Source organism: Camelus dromedarius, chromosome 16 (genome assembly GCF_036321535.1).
Source record: "Camelus dromedarius isolate mCamDro1 chromosome 16, mCamDro1.pat, whole genome shotgun sequence".
In the NCBI taxonomy this organism is placed as follows: domain Eukaryota; kingdom Metazoa; phylum Chordata; class Mammalia; order Artiodactyla; family Camelidae; genus Camelus; species Camelus dromedarius.
Genome location: NC_087451.1, coordinates 53,785,041 through 53,800,990, shown reverse-complemented (window position 1 = coordinate 53,800,990; position 15,950 = coordinate 53,785,041). Strand labels below are relative to the sequence as shown.

At 46.4% G+C, this 15,950-nt stretch overlaps 1 non-coding gene across 1 annotated transcript; it reads left to right on the top strand.

Annotated features, from left to right (window-relative positions):
* The first annotated feature begins 7,683 nt into the window (after window positions 1-7,683).
* On the top strand, window positions 7,684-7,755 carry TRNAP-AGG (transfer RNA proline (anticodon AGG)). The gene has a single exon. It is a non-coding gene; the product is annotated as a tRNA-Pro (tRNA).
* The last annotated feature ends 8,195 nt before the right edge of the window (window positions 7,756-15,950 follow it).

Sequence of the window (15,950 nt, the reverse complement as noted above, 5' to 3'; positions counted from 1 at the left end):
CCCCTCTGACCATCAGTTAGCTCTCCAATTTCATTCCAGAGTCAACTGCACTGCGGCGGCAGACAAAGCTGGCCTGATGGCAGGAATACTGTTCCCTGATGGCATCAGAACCTCTTCTGTATTTATGTTTGCTGTGCGACTGTCACTTGTATACAATCACATAGAGACTCTGATAGAGACTTGGGCTGCAAATCACCCCCATGGCACAACTCTGGTGGAGAAGGAAAAGGGGCTTCAGTGGCAACCAGATATCAAACACGAATTACATTGCCCTTGTACCAAAACAGACATCTTTAAGAAATCATGTCTTCTGGTCCTCCTTTGCTATACTTCAGGTAATATGGCACCCAGAGGAACCCAGATGGATAACAATCTCTTCTATTTGTAAAGACCACTTGTGAGGGAAACTCCATAACCTCCCCGCAGTGGAGTGTATTATTGTTCAGCAAATATTCACTCTCCTCTATGCCCTTCCATGGGGGGAGAAAACTTCCCCCCTCCACGGATGATGGATTTAGCCATGTGACATGCTTTGGCCAATGGAATGTAAGGAGAGATTCTTAACTCTACTTGCTTGGCTTGGCTTGGCCTTTTCCATTTCTATCCTTGACCATGAGAAGAACATGCCCCTGTCACTTTGGCCTGGTACCAAAATGAGACGGTGCACAGAATGGACCTGAGCAAGATCCACACCTGGAACAGAGGCACTGCAGCCAATCTGCCAACCTGTAAGCAAGAAATAAGTATGATAACCTCTGACACTATTTGTTAATCAGCACTAATTAGTAAAGTTGACTGATACACCCCCTCGGGAACCTGTTCCACTGAAGTTTTGCTGGGAAGTTTTTCACCACGTCTAACCTGTATCCCTCATATATTAAGGTAAAGATCCATTCCATCTGCAGTCCAAACAAAGGGTCACTGGATTATATCCTTGACTCTAAATGTCCAAGAAATGTAGCCTGATTTGCTTAATATCTATTTGAGCTACGAAAATAGAGATGCACTCAGGGAATTCTTTGTTTTACAAAGTATTAGTTATGCTTGTCCTTCCTTATTGGAGCTATTAGAGGGTGAGTTCCCAAGAAGTGATCATATCCTGCAGGACCCAGAGAGGCAGCAGTAGGAGAGATGAGAGTTTAGAGACCTGATTAAAATATCATCGAATTCTCTCATTCTCTCTCAGCTCTTTCTTAGCACTTAGCACAGTTTGCGGTTATTTCATTTACTTGCCTGTTTCCTTTTTTCACTTGTTTGTCTCCCACTAGAAAGTGTTTCCATATGACCAGGGACAGTGCTTATCACGCTTACCACTTTATCCTCCTGTTCTCAGCAGACTCTGGCATGTAGCGGTAGCTCAAAATTTTTTTTTCCTAATGACTAAATACATGAATTCTAATTAGGCATGTCACTAGACCAGGTGAGGGGGGCACAGTGAAAAAAATGCATGCGCTCTGTAACCTAAAAAAATCTGGCTCCAACGTTATGTAATCTTAGTTCAACAGGCACCTAATTATGAAAAATTTGAATATCAGTAACAATAATTATAATAATGTCAATAGGGAGCCAAGGAAGAATTTTGAACTGTAGAAGAATATGATCAAGACAGCATCTTGGGATAATGGATCTAACTGCCATGTTTGGGGGCAGCAGGGGGGTGGGGGGGGGTGGTTCGCAGAGAGCCCAACGTTTCAAAGTGGGGGGGATAAGGGCCTGAAGTAGGGGTGGCAGTAGAGGTTAAAAGGAGTGACATTGGGATGAAAGAGCCAATGACCCCATCACCAGATGGGAAAAAGAGGCAGCAGAGAGGGAGTTTCCATGTAGCAGAAAGAACAGAAGTGCTTTTAACAGAGAGACAGAAATTTGGAGAAGAGGCCAACTGTGTTTGGGTGAGATGATAGGTTAATTTAGACACACAGAATTTTAGACAGTGGCTGGTTATCAATTGAAAACGCCCAGCCCCCAGTTAGAAATTCAGGACTGCAACTTGAGAGAGAGGTCACAGCTAGAAACTGCACACGGGCATTAGACTCATGATGGTAACAATGTAGGAAGAGAATAGCCAAAGACAGAAACCAGCCTCGACGACTGACTAGTTACAAGGGGCAGGAGGGTGAGGAGTGGCTGGGGAAAGGGACGGAGCAAGCAGGACCAGCAAAGGGTCTCAGAAGCCAAAAAAGGAAGGAGGGGACAGTCCAGCCCTGTCTCTTGGGGGAACAGCATTGGCTGTCAGACTTTGTGAAGCTCCTTTAGGAACAGAGGGGAACATCCCTCAACCTGACTCCCTTGCCTCTAACCACCTGGGTGGCTGGGGGCCTCCAAGGCTCTGTGACCCTTTGAAGAAAAATCCAGGAGAGGAAGATGGAGAAATGCAATCAATAACAACAAGCCTTTTTTTTTTCCACTTCGTATGCAGGAAGCAATCCAGGGCTTTAGCTGGTGCTATGATGGGTATATTGTGGATGTTCAAAAGGTCATCTGGCGTGGAGACAGGCTAAATTATGGCTGGAGTGTATGAATCTGAGGAGGTTCTCCATTAACATTTATTAGGAATTGTCATCGCTTCAACCCGAATGGGCCCCAGATGTGGAAACCCTGGCTGCCCCAGACTTCTCTTCGGGCTGCAATCTCTCTTCTGATTTATTGTTATTAAACATGACCAGATTTTGTAGAGGGGAAAATTGAAGAAAGCAACACACACATGGGGAACTGTTGGGTGGAGGCTGCCAAGAGAAACAAGTCATTTTATTCTATCTGGTGACAGTGGGAACACATGGAGACACAAACCATCGTGCCTCTTTCCTAAATCAAAGACCCGCAGGTCTGAACCTCTGGGCATCTGTTCACGGGGCAAATGTGAACACTCTGAGGATGAGCGAGGGATAGTTGAAGGTAATGAGAAATGCTAAGAATAGAGTCTGTGCATAGAATTCTAGAAGCCATGGCGAGGACACTCTTCCCCCAAATATATTACCTCCCAGGGCAGATGACTTTCTGGGAGTCGGTCACACCCTCTGGATACTAGATCATTTTTTTTATCAATAATATTTACTCTTCGATGGTGTAATTATTGTGAGGGATACCAAGATGTCCAAGTTAGTGCCCCACCTTCTGGTGGCTCGTAATCAACTTCCTTTATTCACTCATTCAATGTAATTTTATTAAGCACATACTATGTGTCAGACATTGGTAGGTGTTGAGGAAATATTAGTAAAGCAGAGAGACAAAATTCTGTCAGGGTACTTCATATCTGTAAGGGAAAAATCCGAAAATACCAACAAATTAGCTGCTAGACAAAGAAGAGTGTGAGAAGGAAGACAGTGTAAAGGAAGGCTATTGTACTAGGAAACCTGAATGCCAGTGCTGGCTCCACCACCTAGGCGTCTTGTGCCCTTAGGTAAGTTATTTCACCTCTTGGAACCTCAGCTTCTTGTTTATAAAATGGTGATAAACCTGCCTTGCCTTATCCCATAGGTTTCTTGCAAAAATTACATGAGGCAATGTATCTGAAGAGTTCCTTGTAAACTGTAAAGTGCTCTATGGTGTCAGGAGTCTTTATGATAAGTGCCAAATAAGTGAGACAGAGAGTGTGATGGGGCAGTATGTTCCCTAGCCGGGAATCTGGGGACTCAGCCTCTTCCGCGTTCTCTTGGGAAAAGGAGCAAGAGGACTAACCCCAGGCCTCCGGACACACGTCCTTTAAGGGGTCTTTTACCCGTGGGGTCTGGGTATCTTGATGATCTTACTAACAGGCCATCTCTGGGAAACCCTCACTTCACTCTGCCTTTCTTAGACCTGTGCAGGGAGGTTATCCTACGTAGCCATGGTGAGTGAATACAGGTAATGAGGAAAGCCTCAAAAGGTAGGAGGTCTGATGACCTTTGATGTTTCACTGTCCCTCTTTCAGATTATCTAGGTTCCGAGGAGAAGGAATTGTGTTACGCCATCCTGATCCAGCTTTCCCTTCCTTGGCCACCCCAGTGAACTTATGTCACTTGTATAAGCTAGCACACACACCTGCATCGTATCTGGAATTAATGGGGATACCCCTAGGGCCAAACTTCCTTATACCAGGATCTAAAACCCCAGCTGCTTCCTCCCGTTTTGGAACGCAGCTGACAGCATGGTATCCTTCCTAAACCTCATAGGCCATGCGTCCTTGACCTACAAAGAAGGAAGGCTTAACCTGCTTCCTAGCACTCATCACTAGCTGAGTGAGGGAGGGTTCCCATTAATCCAGGAATGAGAACATCTCTGGCTTCTGCATGTCCAGGAATGGGACTACTGCCCAAGATTTTTCTCCCGGTGGCCATACTTCCTACACACAAACACTTTTGTTTATTCAGTTTTGGGGGTTTGTGAACTGTTTCCAGAGCTGTGCCTTCAAAAGGGCTTGCATTAGGTGCCAGGGATGGAGCAGGGGCCTGAATTACAGCCAGGGCCTCAGTAATGACACCCTGGCAGCACCGGAAGTGGAATGGCCATTGGGTTGCTGTTCCACCCACGGGAAAGTTCTAACGGGGAGTGGGGGCACTTTCCCCTATCCCATCCCAGGGCTTGGCTGAAAGTTTTTTCCTTTTGGGAAATCACTGGCTTTCTCGAGCAGCTGTGACTGTAGGGGTGAGGACAAAGGAAAGAAAACGTAAACGGGGTGGGGGGGGTTGTGGGGAATTAGGAATATTCTCTCAGGGTTTCCTCCAGTGGAGAGGCCTGCTTTCAAGTGCAAGGGGGCTGCAGAGCCACCTCCTGCTAGCTTGGCCTTGGGAGAGTGGGAGGACAGATTTCCCAGTTGTTGATGGATAGCTGAATCGCACCAGAGAGTATCTGAAGAGAAGGAAAGGAAGGGGAGGTATGAAGTGGGAAGGGAATGATTAAGGGGTTTTCAAAGCTCTGATTTTCCCTTAGGTAGACAAGCCCACTGGGGCTTGGGGGTGGGGTGGGTATGGCCTAAGATCCTGTTACCCAAAGGCTGGTTCACAGGCCTCAGCATCAGCCTTACCTGGGATCTTAGGCCACAGCCAAGACCTAGCGAATCAGAAATTGCCTGTAATCCCTAGATGGTGAGTACACCCACTGACGTTTCAGAAGCATGAGCCTGGGGTGCTGGGATAGGAACGACTTCTCCCAATGAGCCCCCAAGGACCTGTGCTGCATGATCTCTCTGCCCTTCCAAAGCCACTCTCCATCCTTTTCCTCCCCTGTTCTCGGTGCTGATGCTGGGAAGTGATCTTTACGAGTTACTTCAACAGGCTCCCTTGTCCTCTGACTTCTGGTTGGGTTCAGGCCATGGTTAATGCTCAAGAACAGTGACTTTACCTGAAGTTTTTAAAGAGGAAGGAGGGCATGTTTACATCATGCAGCAAATCACTGGAGAAGGCTGTAGGTAGGGGGAGCTAGAGATGGGGGTCCTTATTCTCCTAGTCCCTGCCAACTGCCAGTCCCTCAACTAAAGGCCACAGCTCCTGGGGGGCACCCTCTCCTGCAGCTCTCCCCAGACTCTGGGAACTGTTCCTTCCCCAGCCCTTCAGGTCTAGAGTGCTTACAGTTCCCTACTCTGGCTAACCTCACCATCCTGTGAATTGCTATGACTCCTGCCCACATCTTTAGAAATACACCTTCATCAAACTCTTCTTAAACAAACCCTGTTCGAGTGTGGATCTGTTTCCCAACAGGACCCTCATCAACACGGGATCCTGGAGACCAGACTCCAGAGTTCTTGCTCATGGTTAGGGAATGGGACAAACGAGCACTTCCAATTTAAGAATCTTCGAAAAGAATTTGAAAATGAATATATGTATATTCATGTATGGCTGAAGTATTGTGCTGTGCACCAGAAATTGACACAACATTGTAAACTGACTATACTTTAATTTAAAAAAAAAAAAGGAAAGAAAAAAAAAAAGAATCTTTGAGACAGAGATAGCCATTTTCAATCTAGGGATCCGTTGTGTGATTCTTGTTTCTGGAATAGAAAAATATGTCACAGGAGCACTTGGCACTCTCTCCAACATGCCTTCGCTTCCAGGCTACACTCTGTCTGTTACCGTGTACACATGCGAGTCACACGGGGGCAGACTGAAGCTGCTTTGTGAGCACTGGTTTTTAAATTTTCAAGAATTTTGGCAACAGTTGTTTTTTTAAAAAAAAAACTGAAATTAAATAAAGTTACCATTAAATAAATTATATTTTAAAACAAAAATAGAAAATACTAAAAACTCCTCCCTTCTCAGTTATTTTGCTGAATTTTACCATATCCTAACCTTTTGGAGTTACTTATGTCTGTTGTAGCTATACGGTAGAAATACTACATAATGGTGCCTACCTCTCTTCCCAATTCTGCACTCAGTGATGTCACAATGATAGTTTGAAATCAGGCATGGTGGAAATATTTACACCAAGGAAATTGGCAAATGCTATAGATCAGGACAGGAATTTTTCTGGAAAGCTGTTTGTTAAACATTTTCTAGCACATCGTGGGGTTAGTCCCTACCTTTGGAGGGGGCTGGAGAGACAAACGGGAGGAAGGGAATCCTTTGAGATGGGCACAGTATTTGGATTTGGACACTTTTAGGGGAGAGCTATATGCTCGGTTTCTGTGGAGAGAAAGCAAAGTGGAACAGACTTGGCACTTGACAAGAAAAGATAAACTAAACAGAGGGGGAAATGTCCTCTTTGGCACCTCAGGGCAGGGTGGATTAAGCAGGCCTTTTAGTATGTGAGATGTGGTATTAATAATAGCTTACTTTCACAATGGGGATGTTTGTTTAAAAGCTCTCAAAGTACTTTACATCTATTACCTCTTTCATCTATCAAATATTTGAGTGAGCAAGGGAGAAGCAATAGAGACATTTCTTCTTAGAGATAGAACAACTGGGGTCCAGGGAGGTTAAGCGACTTTTTAACCTCAGAAAACTGAGGCCCCAGGAGCAACACGGTACAGTACCCAGAGCTGGACACGGATTAAAATCCCTTCCTACCAGCTGCCACTTGTGTGATCCTGAGTGAGTTATCCAAGTTTCCTGAGCCTCCATTTCTTTATCTGTGGAAAGTTACAGGAGGAATAAATGAAAGAATGTGTGTACATCACTAGATGTATGTGGCCGGGGCTCCAAGAATGGTGAGTTTAATAGATAGACACCCCTGACTTCGCAGGGGCACAAGAGGAAGAGCGTACAGTACGCAGCACAAACACCTGATGTGGGCACGTGGGTGTCATCATTCTTAAAACACCACTGGTCAATCCCATCAGTATATAATTTCTCTGGCCTCTTCACCATGCCTGGTCTCTATCCTGTTGGAGCCTCACTCCCCCTCCTCTTTTCTCTCCTTCTTCCTCTCTCTCATCAAAGCAATACTCTCCCTTCTCTAAAATTTTGGTAAGGGAGGAGGGTATAGCTCAGTGGTACAGTGTATGCTTAGCATGCATGAGGTCCTGGGTTCGATCCCCAGTACCGCCATTAAAATAAATAAATAAGTAAATAAACCTAATTACCTCCCTCCCAAAAAACCAAAAATAAATAAATGAAGACTAAAAGAAAAGAATATGAAAAAGAAAATATATATGTATAACTAAATCACCATGCTGTACACCAGAAATTAACACAACATTGCAAACCAACTATACTTCAATAAAAATAATTATTTAAAAGAAAGCAGGAGCTCCAAAGAGCATGTCATTAGAGAGAGGGTATAGCTCAGTGGTGGAGCACGTGCTTAGGATGCATGAGGTCCTGGGTTTAATCCCCAGTACCTCCATTAAAATAAATAAGTAAAAACCTAATTACCGTCCCACCAAAAAATAAAGTTAAAAAAACCTTTTTTTAATTATAAAGTCTGGCAACATTTGCCAGATGATAAGCACATATTGAGGCATTTTCTAAGCAGAATTTCTTTCCTAAGAGAAATTCTATAAATAAAACTGTTTGCAGTATAACCGTATATTCCGTTATAGACTATATTCCATTATACATATACAGTCATTTGCAAAGTGTTTTCCCATTCACTTTTTCTTTGAACCACAGAACCACTCTGTGGCAAGAATTACAATTCTAACCACTTTACGTTGGGGGAAACGGAAGCCCAGGGAGTTGCCCAGGGTCCCGACTTGTAAGAGACTGAGTCAGGACGTGAACCTGGCATTGGACACTGCACAGCCCCGTGCTGCAGGTGATTCCTTCTTCCTCAGAGCGGGCATGTTCTAGTCTGCCTTCTAGAGGGAACTTCTAATTCTGCTCTGTCATTCAGTTAATCCATCTAGACTGAGAGCCTTTTGTGGGTAGACTCTCATCCTACCAGGAACTGAATGAGAAGTTAGGCAACCCAGGCTGAGGCTCTGATTCCTTTTCCAACTTGCTAAACAGCCTTGAGCAAGAAGAGTTGAGAGGCGGGAAGGTACCTTGCTGTGAGCGAATGCTGCCTTCCAGGCACTATGTTTAGGAAATTTACATCATTACTTCATGCAGTCTTCCCTACAACTCGGTGAGATATTATTTTAATTTTAAAGATGTGGAAACTGAGGCTCCAAGAGCTTAAGACACTTGTTCGAGTGTCATCTAGGTGGTAAGTGACAGAGATAGGATTTGAACCTATGTCTCTCCGATTCTGAATTCCACCTTCACTTCCTGTACCACCTTGTCCCTCTAGATCCTGGTTTTCTGAGGCAAATCCAGGCACTGAACCTCTCTGGGTCCCAGCTCACACTTCCATCAGCTGCTGGATTGTGTTCCTAATCTGGCAGGAGGCACAGGACTGGGAAACTTTCATGCCATCATCAATCTTCTCCCCAGTTCAGAGGTCAGAGGTTAGGGGTTCTGATTACTCCAGACCCCTCCTTCACCTCTGGGATGATGCCACATTTCACTCGGGGTCAGCAATCACACCTCTTCAGTTCTGCAACATTCTTCAGAATGTGGGCTCCCCACCCACAACCCATATCTACCCCAGGGCAGACTGTTCATTAAGGGGCAGGCAGAGAGGAGGCGAACCAAGGTAGCACTGAGATCCATCAAGGTGCTGAGCTGACAGGTACACATGCTTGCTTCCAGCCAGAAGAGCTAGTGGCCACTGGAAACCTGCCTTACAGGAGAGGGCTTTGTCTAGAAAGGGAAGGGAGGATGGAAAAAAAAGAGAGAGAGAGAGATCAGATCACTCTAATTATATGGCTGTAAATCACCGAGAATCTTGGCTCAAACATCCAAGTGGTGGAGGATGGATTTTTCACCTTGACTCCTGCTAATTTTCATTGATTTATGTGGCTTAAAAGCCTTTATTTTCTGCTTATAGGCAGCCTACTCCTGCTGAGGGGGCACGGGACTCCCTAAATGCTCTCACCTTGGAGAAGCAGGAGGCAGAGGTGGGTTTCGGGGCAAAGGCTTTTTCCTGCTTGGTTTCAGTTGCTGCCTGAGAGACACAGGGCTTAGTGGGAGCTGCTGGCCTGCCGCCTCCCCACTCCTGTCCCCAGAGCCTGCCTGCTTCTGGTCACAGCTCCTTGAGTTTAATACTCCTGGCAGCTTAGCACTCTGGTTTTTATGTGCTAGGCCATAATATTTGGTGAGCTGTGAGATGAGGTGGGAGCATTTGCAACTGGCGCTTCCCTTCCGGCCCTGCCCTGTGATTCGGGCCAGTGGTGTGACAAAGTGAGGCGAGCCCTCCTCCCCACTCTGGTTCCCACCTGTGGCTATTTGGCGCCATGTCCTCCCTCTGTTTTCTCCTCTTCCTTGTGATCCCACAAGGAAGACTTCCTCAGCTCTTGGCTTTTGAAAGAGGGTATTCGGTCCTCACATTCTAAATCAGGAGCCCAGTTAAACATTTAAAGGATAATTCTGAGTCTGCTCAGGGCCACATTCCACAAGGGGAGGCATGAGTGTCAGGAGGGAGGCTTTCTAAATGTCAGAGGCTATGTAAAAATCCTGACTGATGATGACAGACCGATGAGAAAGCCAATGGGTCAGTAGGTGAGGGTCAAGTTTTCTTGGGCGTTAGAAGCCTAAGAAAGCTGTGCAGACTGAAAATCCCACTTCCTCTATCAGAGGCTCATGTGACAAGTCACGTGGGCACCTCTGGTCCGTTTCTCTGGGTCTGGGGTCCCTGAGCTCTCCCTGCCCCTTCACCTAGCCCAGAGTCAGAATTCAGATGCCTGTGGGTCCCTCCAGGCACCCTCCATCTACAGCTGTCTTATTTTCTGCTGCACCTTCCCCCTACCTGATTATTTTAGGTGGGGGGTGGGATAGTTTTGAGTGTATATGGATCGACAGCTTCTTAATAAAGTTATTACCAGAAGATGACTCTGATCCAGAAGCAGACCCCGCCTTCAAATACACCAGGAGCAGCGGAATCTCCTAACGTGTCTTCCACATTTGGTGCTGTGGGACATAGACATAGTGGGGTTGGTAAGAAAACTTCTGGACTCCTGAGGGACAAGCAATGCAAATAAATAGTGAGGATAAAACATTAAACTCTTTTTCAATAAAGACGTCCCAAAATATAATGGCTCAACAAGATAGAGGTTTATTTTTCTCTCACAGAACAGTCTGAGTTCTAAGTTGGCAGGAAGTTCTCCATGCTGTCATTCAGGGACCCAGGGTCCTTCATTCTTGCTTTTCCAGCATCCCCTAGGGTGGCCTTTTGTCTTCCTGGTCCAAACTGGCTCGAGGGTACTCATGTTCTAGGTTCCAGGAAGAATAAAAAGTATAGAAGAGGCATACCCATTTGTCAAGGTCCCAGCCCACAAGTGGCCCACATCACTTCTGTTTACATTCTCTTACCAAGAACTTAGTCATATGGTCATCCTAACTGCCAAGAAGACTGGGAAATACATACATATAGATATACAGCCATATGCCCAACAGTTTAATTATTCTAGAAGTAGGAAAGAGTGAATTTTTTATAATCTCACTAAATCAACCAATATGTGTTCCAAATACTAAGAAATAGAGAATCTTCATTTATCATAAGCAATTAGGTCAGAGTTTCTGTTAAAACAGGAAACCAGAAAAGTGTGATTCATAGAAGACATAAGGACACAGGGTCCCTCTGAGCAATGAAGCATGTCCCAGGGGCTTGAAGAAAAACCTATTTGATTTGTTTTTCCAGATATGAGACTTCGGGGCAGTGAGCAGCAGGCAAGGGTGACTGATATCCAGAACATTGGTTATCAAATGCTTTCTATTTGAATAGTGATTTATATTTTATGAGGTCATGTATACACATTATCTGATTGGATGTGAAAACATTCCAGATTCAGGAAGGCCAAATTCACAAAGGTGAAGGGTCTTGCACTAAGTCACTCAGCTCATAAGATGCAAAGGTGAGCTCAGAACCCAAACCTTCCAAGTTCGAGTCCAGTGCTTTTTACACAACAAAATGCTGCCTATTCATACAACATCCCAGGAGGGTGACTAGTTGGCCATCCTGTGGGGAATCAGGACTTTACTTTTGTCTCCATGTGATTTCGATGCCATGATTAAGATATCAAGAGTCATCTGAAGAATAATACTGCTAGTGATTACCTGTCAACCATATATTTTATCTACACCTCATTATGGCCCAGGAAGAGAGACATTATTATTCCTCTCTTACAGAGGAGGAAGCTGAAGAGGCTTGGTAACTTTCCCCAAACACATGGCTAATAACTGGTTGAGCCAGGACGTAAATCCAAGTTAATCTGTATCTTTTCTTTCTGTGTTGCCTTGAAGGATAAAAGCATCTGCTGCTTAGGCCTCAGGAAAGGACACACAGGCAAGGTTGGTAATCTCAAGCTTGAGTGAGGCCAACTTATTTAAGCATGTCCCAAACTTCTGACCTCCCATTGGGTATTCTAGAAACGGACTCTGTAGTCAGGTCTTCACTGGCCATGACCTTTAAATGTCCTTGTCCATTAGGCTCATAGACATTTATGGTGTCAGAAGTGGAAGGAAACAAAGTTCCTCTGGTCCAACGTGTCCTTTTTGCAGATGGTGAAACTGAGACCCACAAGGAAAAAAATAATTTGTCAGTGGTTTCAGGGCTGATTCCCAGTAAAACTAGCACATTCATTTGATTCTCTGGGCTCCAGGCCCACGATGACCTCCTGGACTAAGAGCTGGCCTCGCCTGCCACTTGTCAGAGGTTCCTTCAAGTGAGTAAACAGAGGGGCAGAACTCAGCGGGCTCCACGCAGCTATGGCCGGAACGGTCCCTTCTCCCTACTCCATCCCCACCCAGCTGGGCGAGCTTGCAGTTTTTCCGAGGCAGGGCCAGCCTGTCCTGAGCTGCAAGATGTATTAATCAATTTGATGAGGATGTTAAAGCTTTCTCTTTGCAACTAATTATGGCCTGATTTATAGGCCTGGCCTTGGTTTGATAGAGCTCTCCTCCTGACAGGGATGAATGCGGTACTGGCATGAACCCCTTCATCTCTTCCATTTCTCTCTCTTCCTCCCTCCTCCCGCCTCCCTCCCTCCCACATCTCCTGCCTCCTGCCTCTGCTCTTGGTTCCCACAGGAACACCCTAATGACATGTTGACAAGCTGGTGAAGCATAGCTCCCTCTCTGTTGCATCTGCCTCTAGCACCACCATTCCTCGTGCATCCTCTGACGTGGGCAGATGGAGGCCCTGGCAGGCTCCAGCCACCACCCAGGTGCTGAGCTAGAGGAAGCTCTGTACACTCCTTTCTTCTGGAAACCGAGACTAATAAAACTATTTTGGGTTAACACAGCCTCTTCCTTCCCTAACACTTCAAGAGCTTCTTGAAACGAACTTCATCCCCAGTTGAATTGGGGATGCGTGGAAGCTTTCAGACAAGTTTTAATTCTTCTTATTTTACAGATGGGAAAACTCAGGTGGGGAGATGAACTTGCCTGTGACTCCATACACAGTAGAACAGTAAAGGGGGGAGTGGACTGGTGTCCTGACTTCCAGCTGCAAGAGCTTCCCACTGCAGGGGTCTTAGAGTCGCCTTGCTACACTGTTCCTAGGAACGCCTGCCTCCAGGTTGGCTTCCCACCTGCAGCAATTTGACAGAAGCGGAGCCCTCGCAGATACATTGGTTTCCTGACCTTAGGCGTGAGGATCTTTGTGACTGTAGTATCCAAATAGAATATGAAATAAGATATAAATCAACACTTGGTACCTGATGAGTCAAGCAGTATTATTCTTACCCAATAAATAAGACACTAAAGCACAGAGATGTTAAAGGTTTTGCCCAAGACTCTGCACACAGTAGGGCAGCAGGAGAGCCTAGCCAGATGGCTTGATTCATCGTCTAGTTTCTACCCTTTTACCCCATCTGTGACCTCAGTCACTAATATCTCCCATTTCCTCCCATTTAGTGCAAATATCCAAGAATTCTCAATTTTTTTTTTGTAGAATGTGGAATGACATGAGGAGTGTGTTCAGGGTTTGAGAAGGGGAAGCAAAACCAGTAAGGAGTGTGGAATGAGGAATAATAATCTAAATGTCCAAGTGCTCAGTGAAAAGCACGTTTCAAAGCTCCAGACCTGAATGGCGGTGACGGGGGGTGGAGAGAAGGCAGCCAGGGAGGCAGGACCAGGTGAAAGCCCTGGGGGATGGGGCTCGGGGTCAGGACGGAGAGCTGGCAGCGGGCAAGGAGAGGAACTAGTCTGCCTCAGGAAGAACTAAGGACAGTCTTGATTTCCCTACATCTTTCCTTACGGAAGGTCAATGCCCCCTTTTGGGGCCAAAACATTCCCAGGACTCTCTTTCATGTGGAAACTGGAGCCTTACGTCTACAATCCCATGAGCATTACAGAGCAGAGTTTGCTCAGATGGGCATTAAAAAAGAAAGCAGTGAACAGTGAAGGATGAGCGGAAACCCAGACCAAAACTTGTAAGCGTGAGGAGGAGCTAGTTGGGAAGTCGCAGAGTGAGTGAGCCGTGCTGAGTCATGCTGTCCTAGAATGCTGGGCCAACCAGACATTTAGAGATCAAATATAAAGGAAAGAGCCCTGGGCTAGGGCCAGACCTATCTTTGAATCTCATCTTTGATGCATTCTTTACACGAGTCACTTCCCATAATTTCTCTGTCTGGAAAATACGAGGGTTGGACTAGTAAGTCCCTGCCAACTTTGACTTTCTAGAATTCCTGACTTCCCAAATAAAAACCACCCTGTGCATATCTTTTTCTAATTCTGCCTTCCCTCCGCACTCCCCACTGGGCACTGATTTGCATGTCCTATTGGATTTGTTTTCTAGGGGTGGGAAGGGTAGAAGTCTCTGGATTCTCCCATTAGACACAAGCCTCTGAAAGACGAGGACCGTCTGGAACTCCTAGTCCTTGGCGCCTCCAGTGTAGCGATTTGCTGGCCAAAGAGGCTCCGCAAGGTCCCCAGGCAGGGATGCCTGTCCCGTCACGTGGACACCCCTGTGTCCTGCCCCCAGGCCTCAGGGCTGTCTGGCCAGCAGCAGAGGATGCCGGGAGCCCCCCACAGCAGCACACTAATCCTGCTGGAGTTGCAGGCCCCTCCGCCTCGAGGAGCTGATGTTTTCTTGATGAGAAGCCTGGCTGCCCTGAGTAGATGAAAAGTTGCCTTCACAGTGGGGTGAATTCCCTCAGACCCCAAAGCAGCTGCTCCTCAAAATCTCCAAAAACAAAACTCCTCATGAATAAATATTAGTAAGAAATGGGGTTTCCCAAGAACAAAAGTGGAGTTGAGGAAGTTATTGAAAGAAGTTGGGATCTTTCACCTCACAAAATATGTCACTTATGTGTCGCCCCAGACACCCCCAGACACCCTCTGCCACCCCACTCCCATTCCACTGATCTGGAGCCACATCCTGCTTCTCCTTCACATGGAAACAGGCAGCACCTAGGAGATCATCTGCTCAGACCTTCCTTCAGAGGAAAAGAGAAACCACAAACAGCTGCCCCACGAGCCCTCCTGCCAAATTCCAGCTCAGACAAGGGAACCCGATGACCTCATCGGCATCTGAGCTGGAACTGACTTCCTCAGAGACAGAGGAGCTGCCAGCATCCCTACAGAGTCCCTGGCAAGAGAGGAAGATGTATGGTGGGTTCACACCTGGGCCACATGTGGAGAGGTGTGCCGAGATCTGCACCCAAGCAAGGCCTCAGCCCTGGGCTGGGCCCTGCTTTCCATCGGCAGCTGGAGTGAGTCCTTCCCCCCACCTCCACCCGACCCTTCAAACAGCCCTTTGCTTCTGCAATCAAAAGAAATCCAAGTTAGAGCCTCATTCATTCTCATCTGGATCCCAGTGGAAATGCAAATACCCTCGGGAGAAAATGCACCTGTGTGTGAATGAACGTATCAGAACTGGTCCAGAGTAGTTTTGCCAAAAGAGAAGGTGTTAGAGAGCAGGAGGACCCTGGGGAGGTAGTGGAGTGAAGAGGTCAAGGGTTCAAAGTTCCTCCAGGGCCAATATTGAGGGGGAGCTGCAGGCACCATGTAGAGCAAAACCCCTTACCTTGCAAATGCAGAAATCAAGGCTCAGAGAAGCTGTCTCTCCAGGGTCACGCAGCAAGTTAGTAGCAGAAGCTACAACTCAAGTCTCCTGACTCTTAGCCCTGTGCCAGCTGCAGAAAAGGAAAGCCCGAGGCCTGAAAATAAACTTTGCCTGCTTCACAGGTTTGCCAGGGGCTGCCCTCTCCACATCTCTGCCTTTATAAAACTCGGTTCCACTAAGAGTGATCTCGGTTCTTGGCTGTGAGCAGTTGCAAAGCAGCATGTGTGGCTAGAAGAGGGTGGATGAGATTGGGGAAGTGGGTAAAGATCTTTCTGAACAAAGACTTTGAGAAGAGAAGCCTGAATCTTTAACTGCATCAGACTCTGCAAATGTTAAATCTTGACTTGGAGTGAGGCTATTGGCTAGTACCTCCTTCTGGCCCCAGTTGCCCAAAGGAAAATAGTGATGTTGTCATCTTTGGATGCAAAGGATGACACGTTAATAAATGATTCCTCGTCTGGATTCCTCTAAGGATGCATTCCTTTCCCCCT